Source organism: Tenrec ecaudatus, chromosome X, assembly GCF_050624435.1.
Source record: "Tenrec ecaudatus isolate mTenEca1 chromosome X, mTenEca1.hap1, whole genome shotgun sequence".
Classification (NCBI taxonomy): domain Eukaryota; kingdom Metazoa; phylum Chordata; class Mammalia; order Afrosoricida; family Tenrecidae; genus Tenrec; species Tenrec ecaudatus.
Genome location: NC_134548.1, coordinates 103,215,879 through 103,243,282, shown reverse-complemented (window position 1 = coordinate 103,243,282; position 27,404 = coordinate 103,215,879). Strand labels below are relative to the sequence as shown.

The following is a 27,404-nucleotide window of genomic DNA, read 5'->3' as shown; positions in this document are numbered from 1 at the left end:
GTACAAAAAATAATCAGATAATTTCAATAGACAGTTAAAGAAGACAAAGTAAGCAATTGCAATAAAATGTGTGGAGACATGAGATTAGAAAACCAAAAAGGGGATTCGGGGAAGATGGCCGACAGGGACACCCGCATACTCTGAGAGCTCCTCCAAACAAAGCGGGATTGGCGACCAGGTAGCTGAATAGTAAGAGTCTGGTGAGTGAAATATCCCCCTGGGACAGCACCCCAGTCCTACCCCACGTATTTGTCCGGAGCAGGGGTCTAGGTCAATGAGGACCGGACTAGTGGGACATCTCTGGCCACTAAGCTGACGTGAGCTCACTGGCGACCGGCTTAGGCTCCATCCCCAAACGGACGCCAGCCCAGAGCCACTTGCCTGCCCTGCCTACTCCAGCGGCCCACTCCCCACTCCCCATACGCGGATCTCCACTGGGAGAGAAGCTTTCCTCTCCCGCAGTTCCCCTCTCCCCGCAGGGCAGCGATCTGCCCTCGGGCCCACGTCCCTCCCTCCATTCATCCAAGCTCAGGGGAGCGGACCCGCGGGTTGTCTGGCGACCCCCACGGGGGACCATCCACCCGCACCGCTGCCGCGGACCTCTCCACCTGCCCTCCGTGCGCTGGCCTCCCACCCCCGCCCGCCCCCGCCAGCCCCTGGCAGCCTAGCGCCAGCTCCACTCCTGGCCGGGACCCTGCGCTGAGCACTTCCCGCCAACAGGAGCCATAGCCCAACCCGCGCCTGTCCCGGACCCTGAGCTTCCGCGGAGCGCCGCGCCCCGCGCTGCTGAGTCTGCCCACCAAGGGCCCCCCCCTGCGCAAGGCACAAGAGTAGGTGCCCTCCCCAGGGTGCTGCGGGGACCCCGGCGGCCGCGACTCTGAGCCTGAGCAGAGGAAGGGCGCCATTGCCCCCTGCGGTTTCGCGCCAAGCCTCCTTTGCCGGCGCCATTACCCCCTGCGGTTTCGCGCCAAAAGGGCGGAGAGCGAACACCATTGTTCCCTGCAGTGTCCAGCCCGGGCAGATCAAACACTCCACCTGCAGTCTAGGCTTTGCAGTCCCTGAGGAGCCCTCAGTGAGCTCCAGCCAGCTCTCACCACCTGGGGCCCTGTTGGGTCCCCAGTGCCAGCCCTAAGCCTGCCGCAGCCCGCCCCAGCCACCCCAGGAGACGGCACAGTGGCCTGAGCCTCCACACAATAAGGTTACTCCTGTCTCCCAGAAGCATGGGGCCTATTAAAGGATCAAGGAAAACTCAACAGACCACATCACTCCCAACAAAAAAATCAGAAAAACGAGGCACTTTAACAGACCTAACGTCACTCATAGAAGAAACAGATATAGATCAGCCACAAAAGGAAATCTTCAGAACTCTGCTTGCAGTAATACAGGAGCTAAGAGAAGAAAACCAAAATAAGGATGCAACGATAGAAGGGATGAAATGCACAATAGAGGGGATGAAGTCCACAATAGAGGGGATGAATACTATCCACCAAAAGGAACTGCAGAAACTAACAGAGGAGGTAGCAGAGGCCACACAAAAGGTCACAGAAGCTATATCTAGGCTTGAGGAGGCTGAGAACCGTATCAGTGAACTCGAGGACGCTCAAAACAAACGAAGCAAGCGAGAAAAACAATCAGATAGGAAAATTAAAGAAACAGAAGACAGCCTGAGATCAATGACAGATGCTATGAAGAGGAAAAATATTCGAATAATTGGTCTACCGGAACACAACATAACACACAAATCGACCGCCAAGATAGCAAAGGAATTCCTGGAAGAAAATTTCCCCAACCTAACAAAGGAGAATCCGACTCTCATACAGGAAGCAGAGAGGACGCCGGCTAAGCTAAACACCAAGAAGAACACGCCAAGGCATATAATTGTAAAATTATCCAACTTAGAGGAAAAAGAGAAAATTCTACGAGCATCAAGAGAAAGGAAGACAGTCACATACAAAGGAGCGCAGGTAAGGGTATGCTCAGACTTATCAGCTGAAACCATGAAGAGGAGGAGAGAATGGAGCAGCATCTTCCAAATTCTGAAAGATAAAAATGCCTCCCCCAGAATCCTATACCCTGCCAAGTTATCCATTAAGATAGAGGGTAAGATAAGGGTCTTCCAGGACAAGGAAGAACTCAAAAAATATACTGCAAGTCACCCGACCCTGCAGAACATACTGGCTGACTCACTATGGCCAGAAGATCAAGCTCCAACTAGAACCTCCAGGAGACCACCATATATCCCATCTCCATCTAGAAGCCAACATGCCAGCAACACGTACCAGGACAACACGGTCTCAGATGGAAAAGAGGACAGGATAGAAACCCTCCACTCAAACGCAGTACACTGATATGAAGGAAGATAGGCAAAGACCCAAAACACAAAACAGAATATGGCAACCATGAAGCCAGAGATTGTAATAATCACTTTGAATACAAATGGGCTCAATTCATATGTTAAAAGAAAGAGGCTGGAGGATTGGATTAGAAAACATAACCCATCAATCTGCTGCCTGCAAGAGACACACCTTAAGCAAGCAGACAAGCATATGCTGAGAATAAAGGGCTGGCAGAAAGTTTACCAAGCAAATGGTAACTCCAAGAAGGCAGGAGTGGCTATCTTAATCTCCGACAAAATGGATCTCAAGATCCAAAACATAAAAAGAGACAAAGAGGGACATTACATAATGCTCAAAGGCTCAGTAAACCAGGAAGCAATAAGCATACTGAATATTTACGCACCTAATAATGGTGCGGCAAATTTCGTCAAACAAACTATTAAAAAAATGACAGAAGAAATCACGGAAACAACAATAATAGTGGGGGACTTCAACACTCCACTATCAGAGAAAGACAGGTCACAGGGAAAGAAGCTCAGCAAAGAGGCCAGAGAGCTAAACAATGTAATTAGGCAACAGGGCCTGATAGACATCTATAGAGCCTTTCATCCAAAAGCAAAAGGTTTCACATTCTTCTCCAATCCACACGGATCTTTCTCAAGAATAGATCACATGCTGGGGCACAAGGCCAGCCTGAGTAAATTCAAACACATAGATATTATCCAGACGTCTTTCTCAGACCACCATGCCATAAAGCTGGAGATTAATAGAAGGGCACCCAGAAAAGCAAGGGCCACCAATTGGAGAATAAACAACGATCTCCTGCGACATGAATGGGTTAAGGTCCAGATCAGAGAGGATATCAGGAAATTTCTAGAAACTAATGAGAACGAGCATACAACATATCAAAACTTATGGGACACTGCAAAGGCAGTTATCAGAGGTAGCTTGATATCACTGAATGCATACATGAAAAAAGAAGAAAGGCGTATGACAGATATGTTAACACAAAACCTCCAACAACTAGAACAGAGTCAACAGAACTACCCCTCCAATAGCAAGAGAAAAGAAATAATAAAAATCAGGGCGGAGTTAAACCAGTGGGAAGACAAAAGAACAATGCAAAGGATTAACGCAACTAGAAGCTGGTTTTATGAACGAATTAATAAAATTGACACTCCCCTGGCAAAGCTTACCAAAGATAGAAAGGAACAATCATCAATAGCCAGGATGAGGGATGAATCGGGGGCAATAACAACAGACCCCAATGAGATAAAAAGGATAATCACAAAGTACTATGAAGGTTTGTATTCTAATGAATTCAGAAACCTGGAAGACATGGATAAATATTTAGAAAAACAATCTATCCCTAGATTATCTGAGACAGAGATCAAGAACCTCAACAAACCCATAGCGAAGGAAGAAATAGAGAGTGTCATCAAAAACCTACCAAGGAAAAAGGCCCCAGGGCCAGATGGCTACACAGCAGAATTTTACCAAACATTCAGGGAAGAGCTGACACCGATCCTCCACAAAGTATTCCATAACATAGAAAAGAACGGCAAGCTCCCAAACTCATTTTACGAAGCCAGCATTACTTTGATACCCAAACAGGGAAAAGACCCCACAAGCGTAGAGAATTATAGACCAATATCTCTAATGAACATAGATGCAAAAATCCTTAACAAAATATTGGCCAATAGAATACAAAGGAACATCAAGCATATCATTCACCACGACCAAGTAGGATTCATCCCAGCGATGCAGGGATGGTTTAACATCCGAAAATCCATCAATATCATTCACCACATCGAGAAGAAAAAGGATAAAAACCATATGATAATATCCATAGATGCAGAAAAAGCATTTGACAACATCCAGCATCCATTCCTAATCAAAACACTCATGAAGATAGGATTGGAAGGTAAGTTCCTCAAGCTCATACAAGCTATCTATGAAAGACCAACAGCCAACATCATAGTCAATGGAGAAAAGACAAGAACAATACCACTGAAAAAGGGTACAAGACAAGGATGCCCCCTGTCCCCTCTTCTATTCAATATCGTTTTGGAGGTTCTGGCTAACAACATAAGACAGCGGAAGGACATCAAAGGGATCCAGTTGGGAGAAGAGGAGGTGAAACTATCGTTATTTGCAGATGACATGATCCTATACATTGAAGACCCCCAAAACTCCACAGTTGGAATACTTACAGCAATAGAGGAATACGGAAGAGTAGCAGGATACAAGATCAATAAACAGAAGTCGGTAGGGTTTCTATACACATCGGACAGGGCCATGGAAGAGGCGATTAAGAGGGAAGTACCCTTCACAGTAGCCAAGAACAAACTGAAATACCTAGGAATATACTTAACAAAAAATACTAAAGACCTATATAAGCATAATTATAAAACCCTATTACAGGAAACCAAAAGTGACCTTCACAAATGGATGAAGCTCCCCTGCTCATGGTTAGGTAGGCTGAACATAGTAAAGATGACAGTTCTTCCTAAAGCACTCTACAAGTTCAATGCTATACCAATCCAATTACCATCAACCTTCTTCAAAGAATTGGAAAAACTGACCACCAACTTCATATGGAGAGGGAAGAAACCCAGAATTAGCAGAGAACTCCTCAAGAAGAAGGACACAATTGGAGGACTCGCCCTACCTGATTTTAATGCCTACTACACAGCTACAGTGGTCAAAACAGCATGGTACTGGCACAATGATAGACACTCAGACCAGTGGAAAAGAATAGAAAGCCCAGGAGTAAAATCATCAGCATATAGACAACTGATCTTCGACAAGGGCCCCAAAAACGTCAAGTGGGAAGCAGATGCCCTCTTTAATAAGTGGTGCTGGAAACAATGGATATCCACATGTAGAAAGTTGAAACAAGACGTCTACCTCACCCCATGCACAAGAATACACTCAAGGTGGATCACAGATCTAGAAGTCAAACCCCAAACCATCAGGACCATTAAGGAAGGAATTGGGACTAATCTCAGAGCACTGGCCCAGGGAGCACATAGGCTCACTGCAACAGGGAAGGGGACACACACAGGTGATCGGGAAATCGACAAATGGGATCTAATAAGAATAAAACACCTGTGCACCTCGAAAGACTTTGCCAAGAGGGTGACAAGGCAACCCACAGACTGGGAGAAGATTTTTAGTAATGACACGTCAGACAAAGGGCTCATTACTAAAATCTACAACACCATCATGACCTGCAAAAAGAGGAAAACAGTTAACCCCCTAAGGAAGTGGGCAAAAGAAATGAGAAGAACTTTCACTAGAGAGGAGATCAATATGGCCAATAAATATATGAGAAAGTGCTCGAAGTCCCTTGCCATAAGAGAAATGCAAATCAAAACAACCATGAGATACCACCTAACACCCCTGAGGCTAGCCCAGATCAGTAAATCAGAGAGCAACAAGTGTTGGAGGGGCTGTGGTGAAATAGGAACCCTCCTCCACTGCTGGTGGTCGTGCAGATTTGTACAGACACTGTGGAAAGCAATCTGGCGATACCTAAAGAAAATGGAAATCGATCTACCTTACGACCCAGCCATCCCTCTACTGGGCATATACCCGGTTGAAGCAGCAAATAAAACACGACCAGTCATATGCGCTCCAATGTTTATTGCGGCACAATTCACAATAGCAAAGACTTGGAAACAGCCTAAGTTTCCATCGATAGACGAGTGGATTAGCAAACTTTGGCACATACACACAATGGAGTATTATGCAGCATTGAAAAGCACCGATGAGCACATGAAACACGTTATTTCATGGGAAGAGCTGGAAGGAATTATGCTAAGCGAGGTAAGCCAGTCCCAAAGGGACAGGTACAACATGAGTCCCCTGAGGTAAGTACAATCAGCATGACAGAAATGGGGCATTAATCAACCCAAGGGGAGGGTATTGTTTATATCTCCACAGGGAAAGTGGGACCAGACTTCAACCCAGTGTCGCAAGGTGTGAATGCATTATCCCGGCGTGGAGGACGGAACCGGTGGAGAGGTCTGGGAGGCAGGCCCCAGCACCATAAATTAAGTGGATTCCTGCCCCTCCCCCGAAAAGAACTTGTGCCAAAGGACGACATTGACCCTGCAGCTATGGGAGATGGTCATATTTGACCAGAGCACACGGGAGCAGATGAAGGGGCAGGAGGAGAGAGTGGAGCACAGCCTGGCCCACCAGGCCGTGATGATGATGTTCCTGAGTAGAGCAGCCAGTCCACAGAGAGAACAACATGGCTGGCCCTACTATGAGACATGATGCCCCTCAGTGACTAAGGGCGATACAGGGGACAGCACCGGAGACACAGTGTGGGAATTGCACCTGACCTGATCCCACCACACCGAGGCAATGCACTGGGGGAGTGCAGCGGAACAGCAAGGGAATGGAGTGGCAAGGTCCCCAGGGAATGCTGAAAGTGGACTTTGGGGCCAGGGCGTGGTGCCCCAACAGACTGGACTGGAAAACGCTCCTAAGGGCCAGCAAAGATCCCTGAACTAACTACAAGCTTTTCTCTTGTGAACTGTTTTGTTCTGTTCTTTTTCAGTGGTTTGTCTTGGTTGTTTTGTTGTCCGGTTATATACTGTTGCTTTGTGTTCCTCTGTCTAGTTTTCGTGCATGTTAGTGACTCCACAGGTCTGTCTGAATAGGACAGGCTGGATGAACTATCGGGAGGAAAAACAACGGGACCGACAGTTCCGGGGGGACTTGGGGTGGGGGGTAGGGGGGGTAAGGAAGTGGTGTTAACAAACCCAGGGACAAGGGAAAAACATGGGACCCCAAAGGGTAGAGAAGGGGGAGTGGCAGGCCTGGTGGGAAATGATCAAGGGTAAGGTTGATTAGAGAAGAGGTATACTCTAGCCCAGGTGGCAATGAAGCATGGTAGTAGGGCAGGAGGAAGGTCAAGGGAGATGGAGGAAAGAGCTAGGAGTCAAAGGGCATTCATGGAGGTCTAGACAAAGACATGTACATGCAAATATATATAGGAGGTTGGGGAAATAGATCTTTGTGTCTATATTTATAGATCAAGTATTAAGGTGGCGGAAGGACCTTGGGCCTCTACTCAAACACTCCCTCTATGCATGAATACCTTCTTTTATTAAATTGGAACTCTATGATGCTCACTCTCCCGACACAACAGCTGGAGCCTACATGGGTGAACAAGTAAATGTGGTGAAGAAAGCTGATGGTGCCCGGCTATCAAAAGAGATAGTGACTGGGGTCTTAAAGGCTTGAAGATAAACAAGCGGCCATCTAGCTCAGAAGCAACAAAGTCCACATGGAAGAACACAACAGCCTGTGTGATCGAGTGGTCCCAAAGGGATCAGTTACCAGGCATCAAAGAACAAAAAATCATATCATTGACTGCACACCTCCATGATAGGATCGCTGAAGACAAATGGGTGCATAAGCAAATGTGGTGAAGAAAGCTGATGGTGCCCGGCTATCAAAAGAGATAGTGTCTGGGGTCTTAAAGGCTTGAAGGTGAACAAGCGGCCATCTCGCTCAGAAACAAATAAGCCCACATGGAAGAAGCACACCGGCCAGTGCGATCACGAGGTGCCCAAGGGACCAGATATAAGGCATCATGCAAAAAAAAAAATATGTGTGTGTATGTTTGTGTATTTATGTGTATATGTATATATGTATGTGTATATATATATTATATTAAATGAAGGGGGAAGTGCAGAGTGGAGACCCAAGGCCCAAGTGTCAGCCAATGGAGATCCCCTCATAGAGGGGCTTAGGAGAGGAGATGGGTTAATTAGGGTGTGAGGTAGTATCGATGAAGAACACAGCTTTCCCCCAGATTCTGGATGCTTCCTCCCCCCAACTACCATGATCCGAATTCTACCTTGCAGGGCTGGATAGGACAGAGGCTGTACACTGGTACATAGGAGGGTTGGAGATACAGGGAATCCAGGGTGGATGATACCTCCAGGACCAAGGGAGTGAGGGACGATGCTGGGAGAGTGGAGGGTGAGTGGGTTGGAAAGGGGAAACTGATTACAAGGAGCCACATGTGACCTCTTCCCTGGGAGAGGGACAGCAGAGAAGGGGGGAAGGGAGACCCCGAATAGGGCAAGATATGACAAAATAACGAGGTATAAATTACCAAGGGCATATGTGGGAGGGGGGAAAAGGGAGGGAGGGGGGGAAAAAAAGGAGGACCTGATGCAAGGGGCTTAGGTGAAGAGCAAATGCCTTGAGAGTGATTGGGACAGGGAGTGTATGGGTGTGCTTTGTACAATTGATGTATGTATATGTATGGATTGTGGTAAGAGTTGTTGGAGTCCCTAATAAAATGTAAAAGAAAAAAAAAAAAAAAAAAGAAAATGATTAGGGCAGAATATGTACAGATGTGCTTTATACAATTGATGTATGTCTATGTATGGATTGTGATAAGTGTTGTATGAGCCCCTAATAAAATGTTTAAAAAAAAAAAAACAAAAAAAAAAAAAAAAAAACAATGAGGATGAAGAGACTTTATCTTTCAGCATGTTATCAGGAGAGAAGAGTCCTTAGAAAAGGACATCCTGCTTGATAAAATTGAGAATCAGCAAAAAAGAAGACCCTCAATCAGATGAATTGACAAAGTGCTGAAGCAATGGGCTCAAACATAGCAACAATTGAGAGGATGGAGCAGGACCCAGCAGGGTCTGAGTCTGCTGGTCACAGGGTCACTATGAGTGGGAAGTGACTCAACAGCTCCTAAGGACAGCAATAGATGCATAGATGTATATTATGGTTATGTGTTACTGTTCAACAGATTTTAATCGTTGCTGTTTTCCTTGACCCTCTTACTGTTTTTCACCATAAAGTCTATTGTATAGAAATTAATACTGCCACTACTGTTCTTTTTTATTGCTATTTGCTTGATATATTTTCCATTCTTTGGTTTTTTGTCTATTTTCGTCTTTGTGTCTAAGGTGTGTCTCATGGACAGCATATTGATGGGTGCCCTTTGCTTACATATTCTGTCTCTTGATTGGTAATTAAGTTGAAATTCGCTGTAATTATCTAAGACGTGGATTCATTATTGTTATTTTTCTGTTGTGTTTGTGATGCTGCTGGTTTGTTACATATAATTTTCTGTGATGAATTCAGTTTGTTTATAGATTTTCTTATCATCTACTTTCTTGTTAAAAAAACAACAAAAAACAAATCTCTATGTTTTTCTTTTCATTTTGTATGAGCTTTAATGACTGTCTTTGAAATAGCCCTGTACTTTACTATTTTCATCTCAAGTTTAAAACAAGCTGTGTTATCTTGAAATCATCTTGACTTTCTCTCCATTTGAAATTTCTACTCATACACAACTTATTCTATCTTTTTGCTTTGTAGTTGTCCTCATTTACAAATAATATCTCTGGTTCCCTATAGTCACTCTTGCTGCTTTATTTTACTTTGGGTACTTCTATATGTGGGTTGGTGTCCGGGTTGTCATGTGTATTAATCTTAGCATGAGTCTATTGTCTGGAGAACTCCCTTTAATATTTATTTTAAGATTCATCTGGTTCTCTACTGGAAAGCACTCATAAAGGATAATAAATAGACCTTGAACTATTTAAAAAAAAAAAAAAAAAAAAAAAAAAAAAAAAAAAAAAAAAAGAAAACCAAAAAGGAAGAAGACCTTCAAAATGTATCAAGATGAAAGAACTGAAGAAAAATATTAAACCTAGAGTTGTCATATTTAAGAATATTATGAGTGGCTATCTGTTCCAGTAAAAATTTACATCATTGAACAACCTATGTAGGATCACTCTAAGTCAGAATTGATTTAGTGACAGTGATTTTTTTTTAAATAGGAAAAATACTGAGTGATCAAGAAGCATGGCAAGAAGGTGGCAGGAATACATATAGGCTTTGTACCCAAAATAATTGGTTAACCTTCACAGAAATGACACAGTTGCTGTGGCAATGGGCTCAAACCTAGCAATTGTGAGGACTGGGCAGAACTGGGGAGTGTTTCCTTGGTTGTACAGTGTCACTGTACAACAAAAAGATATTATTTCTGGAAGGAACACTGGGATTCTATTAGTTTGGAATGATAATTATATAGCCTTTCACTCTGGTTGGAAGAGTAATATTGGCCCTGATGCAAATGGTTCCCTGTTTCTGATTCATCTGATAAATATTTATTGAATGCTTATTTACTGAGCAGGGTTGTACATGTTGAGGATAGAGCTGTAAAAAACAAACCAACAATACCCGCCACTCCAAAAAACCCCAAAAAACCTCCAAACTAATGAAGCTTAACTCTATGAGAGAAAGAGTCAGGCAAATATATACATGAATAAATTATTTGATTATAGTTTGGATAATTCAGATGAGAAAATGGAAACAGGATGATTGAATAGAGGATGACTAAGAGAATTGGAAGTCCTTTATATATAAAAACATGATTTTAAAGTTGTTTGATTTCAAATGTATGCATTCTCTAATGGAATTTGGTAGTAATAAAATGCATACCTCGACTTGATTTTAAAATAAATGCATAAAAGTAGGAAGTGACAATTAAACTGATGTGGAGCAAGCCATGCAGAAATTTAGAAAAACTTTACAAGTGGTAACTTTAAGAATTTTAAATACCCTGAGGTAGAATTTTTCTGGTTTCAAGAACAGAATAAATGCTAGTCTGACTGGAACATAATGAACAAGAAGATAAATAATTAGTGCAATTTAATTGATCAATAGTTTTTAAAGTGTAGGTAGGTAACTTTAGTAGTTAGAAAGATGTACACTTGAGTTCAAAGAATAAGAGATGGTGCTTTCAGGCATAAAATTTATGCATGTTCTAATGGCTCTCTAATTATTAAAAATCTGCATAATATTACTTAGTGTACTGATTCTCAAAGTATCATTCCTGGGTCTCTGGCAAAACCAAACCAAATCAAAATCTCACTACTGTAATATCAATTCTGACTCATATTCTATCCTATGGGTTAGATTATGAAAGTTTCTGAGATTGTAACTCTTTACAGGAGTAGAATGCCCATCCTTTTCCTGAGGAGTGACTAGTGGTTTTGAACTGCTGCTCTTGTGGTTAGCAGCCAGATCCCTGACATTAACGTTGCCGGGAGATTTGTTAGAAATGCAAATTCCAAGCCCCCAAACAGACCTGTTGAATCAGAAATTCTAGGGATTATCTGAGAAGGGCAACAATCTGTGTTGTGGCAAGTCATTCAATTGATTGTAATACCAGATAGAACTAGAGTGTCACTTTGTTAGAACAAGGCTTGGGGCCAGTTGCAGAACAGATTATCAGCTGCTCATATGTCCATCAAGTTGAAATAAAAGAAAATGAAAAGTCTACAAGGGTCAAAGTGTGACTTTGAGTATATCAAGAGTAGATTTGATGCTCCTAGCTCCAATTGAAGTACAATTCGTTCTTACATGATGGCCCTGCTTGATACCTGCCTCAGGAAGGGAACACAGAACATATGGGTGCTAAAATAGCTTCTGAGGTCTTAAAGACGTGTCTCCAAACAAGTATGTATGTATGTGAGATGTCACCTAAGTCCACATGGAAGATGCACACCGTTATCAGTCACCTAAGAATTGTAAATCATATATTCCTAAATCAAAGGAGGGATTAGTAACAGAGCCTAAATTGTGAGAATCACATTTGTAGAAGGTTCTGGATGACAGGGGGCGCTCAAGCTTCATTTGTGGGAACGACATAGGAAATAAGCCTCCTATGAATTACCTCTGTTCACAAATGAGGAATGGGAGGAAAGTGGTTGCTAAACAGCATGCATTGGAGAGATGAGTAGAGAAGATTGAATGCGTAAATCTGACCTGAACGGTTAAAGCCTTGTCACTTGATTCCCCCTCTGATGCATGCTGGACTTAATTTAGTTTTCAACATTTTCTGTATTTCTGTTTTGTTTTTATTTGTTCTATTAGAGTGTGTCTCCGAGGTCATGAGTTCATCCTTATGAAGTTGTGTTATATGTTTTTCGGTGTTTCTGTATATTAAAGCCAGGATTGATGAGTTGGTAGCTACAGCAAGTGGAAAAAGGGATTGGGGGAGGTGGTATTGAGGTGGTGGTTGGGGGGAGGGGTAAAAGTGAGATGATGTCAAGGAGCCCAGGAAGAAAAATACAGTTTGGAAACTGGTTGTGGTAGCAATTGTACAGTGCTGCTTGATGTTATTGAACTATGGAATGATATGATATGTGAAGGGGTACAAAAATGGAATTTTTTCAAAGCTATGTATTTAATTTTTCTTGACAAAACAACCATATCACCGTCAATGTACTCTCCATTATACTTAATACAGTTGTCAAATTTGCTATTCTATTCTTGGAAATATATTTCAGTCTCATCTGTCTGAATGGCTTACAGCACCTCCCTCGTTTTTGTTTTTTTTTTCGCCTCTTCTGTGTTGGCAAATTCCTGTCCTTTCATGTCCATCTTCATTCGTGGAAACAAAATAGAAGTTTCATGGTGTGAGGTCAGGTGAGTAAGGTGCATGGGAAAAATAGACATGCTGTTTTTTGTCAAAATTGGTGCACTGAGATGGCTGCTTGAGCAGGTGCATTGTTGTGGTGGCAAAACCAGTTCCCAGCCTGGCACAAATCAGACTGTTTTTGTTCCACACTGTTATGAAATCTTTTAAGATCTCTAAATAGAAAACTTGATTAACAGTCTGACTTGGCGGAATGAAGACAAAATGTACTGTCTCCCTCATATTAAAAAAACAAAACAAAATAAATGAACACTCTCTTGATCTTTGATTTTACTTGACAAGCTTTTTCAGCGCATGGCGATGATGGCATCTTCCTCTGTCTTGATGGATGTTTGCTTTTGGCATCATGAAAATGTCTTCTCACCAGTAATGACCTTAGAAAAAAAGTCTGGGTCACTTTGGAGCTGTTCTTTAAAAGCACAGCATGTTTCTACTTGATGTTCTTTTTCCTGGTCAGTCAGAACGTGAGGTGCAACTTTTGCAGAGACCCTCATTCTCATTCCTAAATCTTCCATTAAAATTCGTGGAACCAAGCTCATATAGTCCAGATAATGTCCCCATCTCTTCAATGGTCCGTTGTTGGTCTTTGAGCCCGTGCACAAATTTTGTCAATATTTTCGTCTATTCTGGAAATTGACGGACATCCAGAACAAGGTTTATCATCAATATACATGTCACCTTGTTTGAAATGAGAAAACCACTTGAGTTTTTTTTTTTCCCATAGTGGTGTCCTTGTAAGCTGTGTTCAGCATCACAATGGTTTCTGTGGCATTTTTCCCAAAGAGGAAACAAAATTTAACAGTGGAATTCTGTTCTCTTAAATTGGCCATCCTAATAAATGAGGTCTGAGTGACACTGCTATTATGAAAAACTTCGCTGTGAGCAGAGAGAACCTTCCCAGGTGATGCCATTGGGTGCAGTAACTCAGAGTGAGTTGCTTGATGCTCACCTAGTGGGAAGCTTGTACTACAGAAGCTCAGCCTGTGGAGCTTCTTCCTTTGTGTGAATATATGTACTCCCTCATATTATCAACTCCCAATTAAGAATAAAATTTTAAAACATAAAAGATTTGATGCATTGAACATTAATGACTAAAGACTACAAGAGTTGTGTGATGCACCTCATACATGAAGGAAGCAAACAGTCATTAAAAATACAAAAAAAGAAAGGGAATATTGTACGGTTTAAAATCAGGAAACATATGAGTAGGGGGGTTTACCTTTCACAATACTTATTCAGTCAGCATGTTGAACAAATAATCTGAGATACTGGACTATGTGAAAAAGAATCTGTCATTGAGATTAGAAGAAGACTCATTAAAGAACTGTCATATGAAGATGATACAACCTTGTTTGTTGAAAGTGAAGAGGACAAATTACTAATGCAGATAAAAGCTTACATAATTTCAGTATAGATTCCAACTCAACATAAAGAAAGCAAAAATCCTTTCTGGATTTATATTAATACGAAAAAAATTGAGGTTATCAAGGATTTAATTTTCCTTGGGGCTACCATGAATGCCATCAAATGATGTACTGAAAATCTGTTATAAAATATCATATATACTTGTGTATAAGCTGAGTTTTCAGCACATTTTTAATGCAGTTTTTGTGGTAAAATTAGATGCCTCACCTGATATTCGGGTCGGCTAATACTTGAGTATATATGGTAGCTCTTTAAAGTGTTAAAAAGAAAAAATGTCACTTTGAAGAATAAGTGACCATGACTTTTCAATTGACCGTACACATGTGAAATCTGGGCAATGAATATGAAAGTTCAAAGATAATTAATTACTTTGATTTATGGTGTTGGTGAAGAATATTAAATATACCAAGGACTACCAGATGAATTAACAAATGAGTCTTGGAAGAATAACAGGTAGAATGCTGGATTTCAAGACTTAATCTCTAGGATTTTGGCTGATTGCTTTAAGGGACAAGACTCTGGAGAAGGACAGCATGATTGGCAGAGAGTCTGAAAAAGAAGATACTCAAGGAAATGAATTGATACAATAGCTGCAACAATGGGCTCAGGCATAGCAAAAGTTGTGAAGATTGAAAAGGACTAGGCAGTATTGAGTTCTGTTGTACATAACATTGATACAATTCAGAATGATACCTGATAGCGACAACAACAAAATTGCATATGAACAGAAGGCAAGACTATATTAGTAATATCTTCCATTGTCAAATATATAAAAAAATTGAAAGACATAAAATATTCTAAAAGTACCTTCTCTGTTTTTGTCCTTGAGTTAATTCTTAAGTGCTCTTGTCAATTGTGATACATACCTCATGCATGACTTTCCATCCATGAGAAAGACATGTTGCAGTGGTAAGAAACACAAAGAGAATATGAAAACCTACTATCAGAGATGGATGGAAAATCAGCCTCAGAGTCTGCTGGACAAAATAACACCTGCATTTCAATAAGGAAAGAAACCTCCTACTTCATTCTCTACTCCTCCTCCAGCAGGAGTGATGATCCCATCTCCTCCAAGTCTTGCTGGTCCTCCTGTGATGCCGGCACCCCTCATGGGGCACCATTCGTAATGTCAATGATGGTCTCTTCTCTTTCTAGAATGGTGCCAGTGGGGCCTGCTCCTGGAATGAGGCCACCAATGCGAGGCCACGTGCCAATGATATCTGGGCCCCCAATGATGTGGCCTAGTCCTATAATGGTACCCATGGGCCAGGAATTACTTGACCAGATCAGTCAAAGCAGAGCGCAGCCTCCTTGTATCAGTTTTATATTATTTGTACCACTTCACTAGGACATCATAATGCTGTGACTCCCCCATTTCTACCAAAAAGGAGAAAAATTTTGGAGAGGATTATGGGACACAAAGAAAAACACAATAACTATCAAAAGTCCTCAGTACTAGTGAGTATAAATATCTCTATTTTTACAAATAAATTAGAAGGTAAACAGATTTTAAGCCTTCAGTCCTATGTTTATGAAAGAGTGATATGTAACTTAAATATTTAATCTCAAATGTATAAGCTCTATAATAAAATGTTGTAATAATACAACGTAATGTGTTAGCTTTATTTTCTTTACAAATAAACATACTAACTATTCTTGTCATTTCCCCTTTATTACAGTGAGCAAATAAATAAATTATTAATTTCAATTTAAAATCTCACTCGGTGACTGATATGATTTTTTTCATTAGACTAATGCCAAATACATTGGGGGGTCTCTTAGAGAACTAATAAGAGATTTTAATGAAAGTTCACATTTCAGAGAGTACTTTTTTCATTTGTTATAATACTCCCCAACAGCTTCTATTTGAAAAAAAAAATAGAAAAGGGAGTGTCTTCAAAATATTTCTGAATTTTTTAAAACAAAAAATTAATTTTTTCTTTGGATGTCCAAAAATAGAGTAACTATGAAAGGAACGAATGCTCCCTTAATGTTTTTTGAAAGGTATCTCTAACTTATCATCCTGTATCAAGTTTTTTGGGGACTAGAATGCATGTTGGGCAATAATCCCCACCCTTTTTGTAAGGATCTAAGGATAAAATATTTTATTCAAACACCCAGTTTCCTTTTCCTGTCTTTGATTTTAGTAAAATTATGTTTTTAGTAAAGAATATCTCAATTAAAAATGTAAGCCATTTGATTTAATGCTAATACTAGATTTTCTGCTGCAATAAAACATTAAAAAACGTGTTATAGCTCCTGAACACTGTACTAATGAAATATATGTGCCTTACAATATAGAAATACTATGTTGCATATTCATTTTAATTAATAGCTAATAAGATTTTTATGTAAATTGATATCATGGTTCCTTGACACAGTATATTAGTAGCATTACTTTAACTAGAGGTGCTAATGGGAAATATTTTTATGTATTTCATGATTTATTCAAAACAGATCATACCAGGTTTAGGGGAAAGGCTCACTTTTTTTCCAAGTGTAAGGAGTTCTCAAGACTAGATTCCATTTCTCTCATGAGGGAGCAGGGAAGAGTTTCTCTTTTGTGATCTTTTTTTAACCTGGACATATTCAGTGTTGTTTTAGTAGGTAAAAAATACGTAGATATACAAGGAGCTATATAGAAAGACAAACATATTTTCTCTAACATGTTTGAAGCTTTCCTAGATGCAAACAACTATATTGGTTTGTCCAGGATTGAATGGCTTTCCTAACTTTCCAGACTTTCAGTGCCCAAATCAAGAAAGACTTGGGGGTGCCCACATCCCTGATACGATCATTGAAGACAAACGTGTGCATAAGCAAATGTGGTGAAGAAAGCTGATGGTTCACAGCTATCAAAAGATATAGCATCTGGGGTCTTAAAGGCTTAAAGATAAACAAATGGCCATCCAGTGCAGAAGCAACGATGTCCACATGGAAGGTACACACCAGCCTGTGTGACCACGAGTTGTTGAAGGAATCAGGTATCAAGCATTAAGGGAAAAAATCATATCATTGAAAATGTGGGTGAGCGAGGGAAAGCACTGGAGGAGTGCAGCGGAACAGCAAAGGAATGGAGCGGCAAGGTCCCCAGGGAATGCTGAAAGTGGACTTTGGGGCCAGGGCGTGGTGACCCAACAGACTGGACTGGAAAACACTCCGCAAGGCCAACAAATGATCCTTGAACTAATTACAAGCTTTTCTTTCTTGTTGTGTTTTGTTCTTTCTCAGTTGTTTGTTTTTGTTGTTTTCTTGTATAATGTTGCTTGGTTTTGCTCTGTCTTGTTTTCGTGCATGTTAATATCTTCACAGGTCTGTCTAAATAAGATAGGCTAGATGAACAAACTGGAGGTAAAACAACAGGACCGACAGTTCCGGGGGAAAATGGGTTAGGGGGCGGCGAGGGGTAAGGAAGTGGTGTTAACAAACCCAGGGACAAGGGAACAACAAGTGATCGAAATTGGTGGTGAGGTGGGTGTGGCAGGCCTTGTAGGGCATGATCAAGGTTAATGTAAGAAAGAGGTATTGCTGAAACCCAGGTGGGGACGGAGCATGATAGTGGGACAGGAGGAAAGTCAAGGGAAATAGAGGAAAGAGCTGGGAGGCAAAGGGCATTTATAGAGGTCTACACAAAGACATGTACACATGCAAATATATATGAGGATGGGTAAATAGATCTATGTGCCTATATCTATAGGATTAGTATTAAGCTGGCAGAAGGACCTTGGGCCTCTACTCAAGTACTCCCTCAATGCACAAATATCTTTTTCTATTAAATTGGCATTCTGTGATGCTCACCCTCCCGACACAACCACTGAAGACAAAGTGGGTGAATAAGCAAATGTGGCAAAGAAAGCTGATGGTGCCCGGCTATCAAAAGAGATAGTGTCTGGGGTCTTAAAGGTTGAAGGTAAACAAGCGGCCATCTAGCTCAGAAGCAACAAAGCCCACATGGAAGAAGCACACCAGCCTGAGCAATCACAAGGTGTCGAAGGGATCAGGTATAAGGCAGCATCAGAACCAAAAAAATATTACCCTAGTGAATGAAGGGGGAAGTACAGAGTGGAGACCCAAAGCCCATATGTTGGCCACTGGAAATCTTGCAGAAGGGTCTAGGGGAGGCGATGAGTCAGTCAGGGTGCAATGTAGCACCGATGCAGAATACCGCTTTCCTCTAGTTCCTAAATGCTTCCTCCCAACCCCCACCCACCCGACCCCCGCGACTATCGTGATCCGAATTCTACCTTGCAAGTCTGGATAGAGCAGAGGATGTACATGGTGCAGATAGGAGCTGGAGACACAGGGAATCGAGGGCGGATGATACAATCAGGACCAGGGGTGTGAGTGGAGATACTGGGAGGGTAGAGGGAGGGTGGGTTGGAAAGAGGGAACCGATTACAAGGATCTACAAGTGTCCTCCTCCCTGGGGGACGGACAACAGAAAAAGGGTGAAGGGAGACGTCGGACAGGGAAAAATATGAGAAAACAATAATTTATAAATTATCAAGGACTCATGAGGGAGAGGGGAATGGGGAGGGAGGAAAAAGAGGACCTGATGCAAAGGACTTAAGTGGAGAGCAAATGCTTTGAAAATGATTAGGGCAAAGAATGTACGCATGTGTTTTACAGAATTGGTGTATGTATGGAATGTGTTAAGAGTTGTATGAGCCCCTAATAAAACGTTTAAAAAAAGAAAATGTGGATGGGTGCAGAGTGGAGACTCAAAGCTCATTGGTAGCCTGCCGGACACACCTTACTGAAGGGTTATGGGGAGGAGATGAACCAGTCAGGGTGCAGGGTAGCAACGCTGAAACATATAACTTTTCTCCAGTTCTTAAATGCTTCCTCCCCCTCACCCACTACCATGATCCCAATTCTACCTTACAAATCTGGCTAGACCAGAGGATGTACACTGGTACAGATGAATCCTTCAGGACCAGTGTGAGAGTGGTGATACCTGGAGGGTGGAGAGAATGTGCGGTCGAAAGGGGAAACTGATTACAAGAATCTACATGTAGCCTCCTCCCTGGGGGGGGGGACAACAAAGAAGAAGGTGGGGGGAGACATCGGACAGTGTAATATATGACAAAATAATAATAATTTTATGTATGATGAAGGGTGCATGAGGTACGGGAGAGTGGGGAGGGAGGGGGAAAATGAGCAGCAGATATTAAGGGCTCAAGTAGAAGGCAAACGTTTTGAGAATGATGATGGCAACAAATGTATACATGTGTGTATGCATTGTGTTAAGAATTGTATGAGCCCCGAGTAAAATGATAAAAAAGAAAGACTTGGACATATTGGGACAATGGATCATCTGCATAGTTCTGGTATGACCCAACTACTGCCTTGTATTCCAGTACAGGGAATAATTGGAGGATAATTTTTCCAGTGCAATATAAAGTATTTAGAAATCATCAAATTCCATCAACAACAGAACTAAGAATCTAGATGTTAGGGCCTGCAAGGACAAGTCTAACTGAAACCGTGGATACTCAGGATCCTTAGCTTCTATCATTTTATTCTGGGTCCCAGCATGTTAAATAAACAGCAGAGTTAGTCTCTTGAGCTGAGTATCAGTGGAAGAGATTATTGAAAATATATGCACTATTTATTTTTATCTACTCGATGTGCAATAAAATGTAACAGACTGTGAATTATGTAATAGTTATCACTTTGCGTCATTCAATGTGAGACAGACAGTTGAGATCCGGTTAAGTACACTTGTATTTTCATCCTATAGAATTATATTAGACTATAATTCCAAGAGAGGAAATGTTCATTAATGTGTGAAGTCTAGGATCAAACTCAAGAGTCTTTGGGTTTATAGCTCTTTGATCCAATACAAGGTTGCATACTTCCAAGCAATTTGCTTAAACTTCGTGCCATAGTTTGCTGATTCTGTACTTTAGCATATGAGACATGGCTACCAATTTCTAGGCCTCAGAAACTCCAGAGCAGTAGTGGCCCTTCAAAGTGGAGGTGGAAGAGGGGGAAAAAAACCAGCATTAGTATCAAAGAGGTACTGTATATACGGTGTAACCACAATTTTTTATCATATTGCTTTATTGCCAAGAACCAAAATAACATGAAATAGCAAATTTCTAAGCTCTCTAGTATTTGCCCGCACATTATCTATCAAGTCTTATCTTCCAGTGGCTAGTTAAGCACATGCTAGTTAACTATATGCATTCTGGAGTAGACTACCTGGACACAAAGGCTTGATTTGCCATGATCATAGGCAGTCTTTTTTATTTCTTTGTACCACAAGGTCTTTATTTAGAAAATCGATCAATTATGAATAGTACACAACTCATGGGAGAAAATTCATGGAAGACCCTCAGGATAGAGCCCGGCACATCGTGTTTGCTATGGTCATTATTAGTGTTTTCATTATTGGCATTCTGCCCTTTGATCTAAGCTTGACACTCTATTTAGCATTCACATGCCATGCCAAAACTTTTTCATGGCGTTTCTGATTTGCTGAATTCTCGGCATGAAATATGATATTTTTTGTTTTCACAAATTTTATCCAAAGACTATTTCAATTCTGATTTCCTATGTGAGACTTCACAAGAGTTTCAGGAAGTCCATTCATAAATCTCTTTATGTCTACCAGCAAAACAATGCAATGCACATTTCAACATTTGCTATTTGGTATTACTAATGAGGGAGACAGATGAGGCTTTCTACTCCTGAAAACACAGTCTCAGAAAATTCCAGGGGTGGTTCTACCCTATTCTATAGGGTCACTATAAATTGGCACTGACCTTATGGCAGTGAGATGTACTAAAGATGTTTCTTCATTTCATTATGTGTATATATAGTAATTGTTTTCTTTGTTTTGTAATTTTCACAATGTCTAGTGTGTTTCTCAATAAAGATCCCTGGTGGCGTAGTGGGTTACTCCTTGTGCTGATAATCTTAAGGTCAACTGTGTATTTGTGAAGGAATATAAGTGTCAGGTGAATTTTCTTTAATGTTTAGATTTAGAAAAGAAAACCATATGGCATTTTACATAAAATTAATATACATTGGTAATCCATACTTACTTATGTTAATCCCCTGCCTGAAGATAAGATGAATTGTGATAAAAAGAATTATAAAACGTATAACAAATCTTACAAACACGCAAAAGTAGAACATATTCAATTCCATTTAATTACCTAATTTCTACAATTATTAACATTTCTTCAATCTTATTTCATTGATCTCACTCATTTTTTGATGGAGAATTTTGAAACAAATTTATCATATTTTATCTTTATAATTTAGTATGCATCATTAGCAGTTAAAGATATAGAATAATTTAAAAAGAACAAGAAATAGTTCTTAATATTGTACTAGCATTGTCAAATCCCCCAAATATAGATAAATCTAAAAAAGAAAAGTTCTTAGTGGATGACGGGGAATATATGTGAAACACTAAGTGTATTTCATAGTCTCAGCTATGATTTTTGAAGTACAGCAGGAGCCATGCTTTAATAAAGCACACTGCACTAAAATTTCAATGTGATAGATTACTATAATTATAAAATGGAAAGTTTATATTTATTTTATTTGAATATCTCTTTAGGTGTATGATATTTTCAAAAATCTTAAATGTAGAATGGGGCTGTTCAGTCTCATGAACAATATAGAACATCAGTCTGTTTTAATAAGGCAATTTTTCTAGGGACATTAGAATTTAATGACTTTAATGATATGATTATGATATTAATCTTTCCTGAGCATACCAAGGTTGTTAAGGTATATATTTAAATATATATTTACATTATTTACTTTAGTAAGTGCTATTCATACAAATGGTAATCCTTGCTTAATAGATGATGGGTCTTTTTAATAATATTTGAGTTACAATGTTATGACACTGGTTTGATAGATGCAGTTTTCATAAAGAAACAATGATTTATAAAAGGCCACATTATGGGAATTGTTACCTGCATGCAAATTTGCTACAACAAAATATGCATAGTTATGTAAATATGAGCTTGATATGTGTATCAAATAAAATCTAGAATTTAAGTGTTAATAGTAATTTATAGATTAGGTTTTAGATTTAAACATTTATTCTGTATATGCTATTTCCCCTAGTGTTAAAGTAAGATTGTATAGAAAAATACAGGCATCCCCATATTGCAATAATTGCATAAAAACAGCATCAATTGTAACAGAGTGGAGTAAAATGCACCCTACCTGACTGGCTGTCAGTTTCTTGGTAAGTTAGGACTCAGTGAACTCCCGTCTTGGACTTTTCTAGGATGAACAGAATTCAAATAAAAACTTCCCTGTAGGCACTTGAGGCTGAACTATAAGACTCTGTCTTTCAGTGATCTTTGTTCTGATAGTTTTCTTCGCATGCACAATTGGTGCCTTTGTGTATATTTTGACTTTGTAGGTATTCTTCCACTAAATTGCTCAAGTTCATAACTTGATTTAATGTCATCAGTTTATATTAAAGCTTGCATGAGTCTATGTGCTTTTTACAGAATTAACCTCACCTTTTTATTTTCCCTTCGTTCGGTGGAATGTGATGAAAGTTGAGCTTTCCTTCAAGTGAAAATGTTTTATTTGGAAAATTCCTTTAAAACAACTTTTTTTTTCTTATGATAGCATTACAGAATTGTCACACTGCAGCAATTCCTGTCACACTGCAGCAATTCCTTGAATAGAACTCCTAAGAAATTTCTTCCAGTAAGGTGAACTATGGGTTGCCTGCACATCTTTTTCATGCATGATAAATAGGCAAAAATAAAGAGCAATTTTAACTTCCATTTTGAAGAAAGATTGTTCGGTCTGATGCACTGAAATTCAATCTTTTATCATGGGGCCTTTTAGTAAAGTAGAACTGCTGTCTTTATCCTGCTCATCTTTCAGGTTTGGGGGGTTAGGTTTTTTATTATACTATTATTAGGAATTTATTGTCTGAGTACTACCTACAATTAAAAAAATTTAAATACAAATGGAACAGCCAAGATATTTATAAAGCAAACAACTCAACAGCAGTCTGTCAGAGATGTGAAGGTTTCATGAGAATAATTAAAAGAGTTAACCACGATGTTATTTCAGCTATGGGCAAGACAGGATGGTGAAAATGTTTTCTAGTAGACCTTTTGTCCATATTTAGGCTGTTTTCTTCTGTGCTCATGGATATGAAATATATATAATATATAGACCAGACAATGGGAGCCATTATTAATATGGAAGACAAAGCTATGATAGATAGTAGACATGCCCTGTGACTACAATCTATGCCAGTTGTCAAATTCCAATAAATATCTATCTTCACATTGCAAAATAAAGTCACTAAATTTGTTTTCATTATGGAATGATACAAGAAATGCTTGTGCAAGTGCTTATGAGATAGCAAAATCCGGTTATTTCTATTTATGGGATGAACGAGAAAAGGGAAACGGGATAGTGATTGTATGATTCTGGAAATGATCACGAAATAAAGATCTTTGATTTGTAAATATATACTAGATTAAATAGTTCAGGGAGAGTGTTTGAGGGGGCAATTTAATTTAAAAATAATTTTCTTGGTTTAAGAACCACAATGAGTGTTATAGTTCTTTTAGAATTTGTCTAGCTAGTTTTCTGGGGGGTTTTTTGGTGTTTTTTTTTCTTTCGGAAAACGCCCCCCAACACCAGTGAAACAGGTATCTAAAATCAACAACAAAAAACCCCACAATGAAACTGGGAAATACAAGATGTTGGCCTTGTGGAGAAGATAGCGTAGTACTAGATGTTATTATTGTTAGGTGCAGTCCAACTGGCACCAACTCAGAAACAATAGAACGAAACACTTCCTGGTTCTGCATCATCCTCACAATTGTTGCTATATTTGAGCTCATTGTTGTAGCTATTACATCAACCCATCTTTCTGACGGTTGTCCTCATTTCCTCCTTGTTAGCAAGCATGTTTCCTTTTCCAGGGACTGGTCTCTACTGATAATGTGTCAAAAGTTCATAAGACTTAGGCTCCCCCTCCTCGCTTCTAAGGAGCATCTGACTGTACTTCTTTCAAGACAGATTTGTTTGTTTTCTGGAAGTCCATGGTATTTTCAATATTCTATTCCAACTCCATAATTGTGATACATCAATCATTCCCCTATCTTAGTTAATTGTTTCCCATATTTGACACATTTGAAACTGCTGAAAATATCCTGGCTCAGATCAGGCGTACCTTAGTCATCAAAGTGATATCGTTAATACTTTAAATAAGACTTGGGCAGCCAGTTTTCTTAATGTAATAAAAAATTGGATTTCTTGACTGCTCCTTCCATTAACATTGATTGTGGATCTAAGCAAAATTAAATCTTTGACTATTCAATATTTTCTGTTTTTATCATGATGAGACTTCCTCCAATCCTGATATTACGTTCGTCTTCATATAGTTCAGCCTCTCAGGCTTAGCAAACACATTGACTAAATATGGTGGCAAGGTACAATTGTCATGCACAATTTTTGGCAGTTCATGGTACTTCAATATTATTTTCCAGAACCAAAATTCAAATGCATTGATTCTTCTCTAGTATCTATTATTCAGGGTCCAACTTCCACATGCATCTGAGGCAATTGAAAATAACATGTCTACCCAAATAAAAAATAAGTCTATCGTGGTCAAAATAAATCCAGAATACTTCTTAAAAGCAATGATAATTACACTGCAACTCAAGTATTTTGAATATGTTTTCTGGAATCAACAGAAATTGGAAAAGGACATCGTGCTTGGTAGAGAGGCAGCACAAGAGGAGGACCCTCAATGAGTGACTGCAACAATGGACGCAAACATCAGAACAGTTGTGAAGGTGTCATAGGACTGGGGAGTGTGTCATTCTCTTATACATAGGGTCACTATGAAAAGGAACTGGCCGGATCACACTTAAAAACAAGTGTACTCTTGCTCTGCTTAAAGTATTGCTTTTTGATCTCTATATAGGTTCCATGCAATTAAGAGTTCTAGAATTCCTATTCTTTGCAAATGATCTATAGCAACCCAATGAATAACCACTACACCACCAAGGCCCCTCAGGTGGAAATACATGATATTTAATAAAGATAAGATCTTGAAAGCGTTTTTTCAGAGTAGGTCTTATGTTCTCCTTCAGCATACAAAAAAAACCTGTAATATAGAATGTTGTGGTAACATGCTTGCTCATGTACAATTGTGTTATGTGAACACCCCATATGAAACTCTGACTCACTTTTTGTTTTGTTCCAAGCTACTATACTAATACCAAATGCATTAATAATTAATATTTATTCCTGGATTCTCTGCCTTGCTGACCATACTCATGGAAAAAAGGTTAAGAGGGAAGTAAAAGATGACATAGTGCTGGCGCTTCAGAATATTTGCTACCAGAAACAGGTTCTCTGGTTTTAACCAGTCTTGAAAGTCAGTGTGACACATCTTTCAAAGCCTACTAGTTGTTATGAGAAATCCGACACTGAAATTCTCTTATTACAACCCAACATCAAGTTTTCTGGCACATAGTTTACCCACTAGATATAATTTTTTATCATTATTGGGGGCTCATACAGCTCTTATCACAACCGATCTATCCATCCATTGTGTCAAGCACATTTGTACATATGCTGCCATCATCATTTTAAAACATTTTCTTTCAACTTGAACCCTTAGTATCGGCTCCTCATTTTATCTCTCCCATCCCCTCAGGAATCCTTGTTAATTTATAAATTATTATTTTTTCATGTCTCCCTTCATCCACTTTTCTGTTGTCCATCCCCTTGGGAGGGAGTTTTATGCAGGTCATTGTGATTGGTTCCCCCTTTCTCCCATCACCTTCCCCTTCCCCTCCTGGTATTGCTACTCTCATTATTGTTCCTGAGGGGGTTATCTGTCCCGGATTCCCTGTGTTTCCAGCTCTTATCTGTACCCATGTATATGCTCTGGTCTAGCCAGATTTGTAAGGTAAAATTGGGATCATGATAATGGGGGGAGGAAGCATTCAAGAACAAGAGAAAAGCTGTATGTTTCATCAGTGTTATACTGCACCCTGACTGGCTCATCTCTTGACCCTTGTGTAAGGGGATGTCTAATTATCTAGAGATGGACTTTGGGTCTCTACTCTGCACTCCCCCTCCTTCACACTGATATGATTTTTTGTTCTGGGTCTTTGATGACTGATACCTGATCCTGTCGACACCTCATGATCACGCAGGCTGATGCGCTTCTCCCATGTGGGCTTTGCTGCTTCTCAGCTAGATGGTCTCTTGTTAATCTTCAAGTCTTTAAAACCCCCGATGCTAAATCTTTTGAAAGCCAGCAGGAGAAAACAACAGGACTGACAGTTCCGTGGGGACACAGGAGAGGGGGCGGTGGGGGGAAGGATGTGGGTATTATCCAACCCAGGGACAAGCGAACAACAAGCGATCTAAAATCGATGGCGAGGAGGGCGTAGGATGCTTGGTAGGGTTTGATCTAAGGCAATGTAACTGAGAGGAATTACTGAAACCTGAATGAAGGCTGAACATGATAGTGGGACAAGATGAAAGTAACAGGAAATAGAGAAAAGGACTAGGAAGCAAAGGGTATTTTTAGAGATCTAAATACAGGCATGTACATATGTAAATATATTTCTATATAATGATAGGGGAATAGATCTATGTATGTATATGTATATGTTAGCTATTTTTATTAATTGTGTTGGAAACTGAAGGTGTTGTTAGGTGCCATCAAATTGATCTGACTCACAGCTGCCCTGTGTACAACAATTATTCTCATTGTTGCAGGCAGTTCATCTTGTCAAAGACCTTCCTCTTCTTTCCTGCCCCTCTATTTTACCAAGCAGGATCTACTTCTTCAGGGACTCATCTCTCCTGACAACATGTCCAAGGTACATGAGATAAAGTCTTTGCCTCTGAGGAGCATTCTGGCTATCCTTACAAGAGAGATTTATTTGTTCCCTTGGCAGTCCATGGTACTTCCAATATTCTTTACCAGCACCATAATTCAAATGCATCAATTCTTTGTTCTTCCTTATTCAAGGTTGTTGTTGTTGTCAATTGCTGTCAAGTTGGTCCTGACTTATAGAGACCTTGTGCAAAACGGAATGAAACACTGTCCTACCCTGCACCAGCCTCACCATTGTTCTTATGTTTGAGCCCATTGCTGCAGC

The 27,404-nt window shown here is 40.1% G+C and overlaps 2 pseudogenes; both read left to right on the top strand.

Annotated features, from left to right (window-relative positions):
• The first annotated feature begins 12,774 nt into the window (after positions 1 to 12,774).
• Positions 12,775 to 15,825, top strand: LOC142433602 (uncharacterized; annotated as a pseudogene).
• A 7,995-nt stretch (positions 15,826 to 23,820) lies between these two features.
• Positions 23,821 to 23,904, top strand: LOC142435288 (U7 small nuclear RNA; annotated as a pseudogene).
• The last annotated feature ends 3,500 nt before the right edge of the window (positions 23,905 to 27,404 follow it).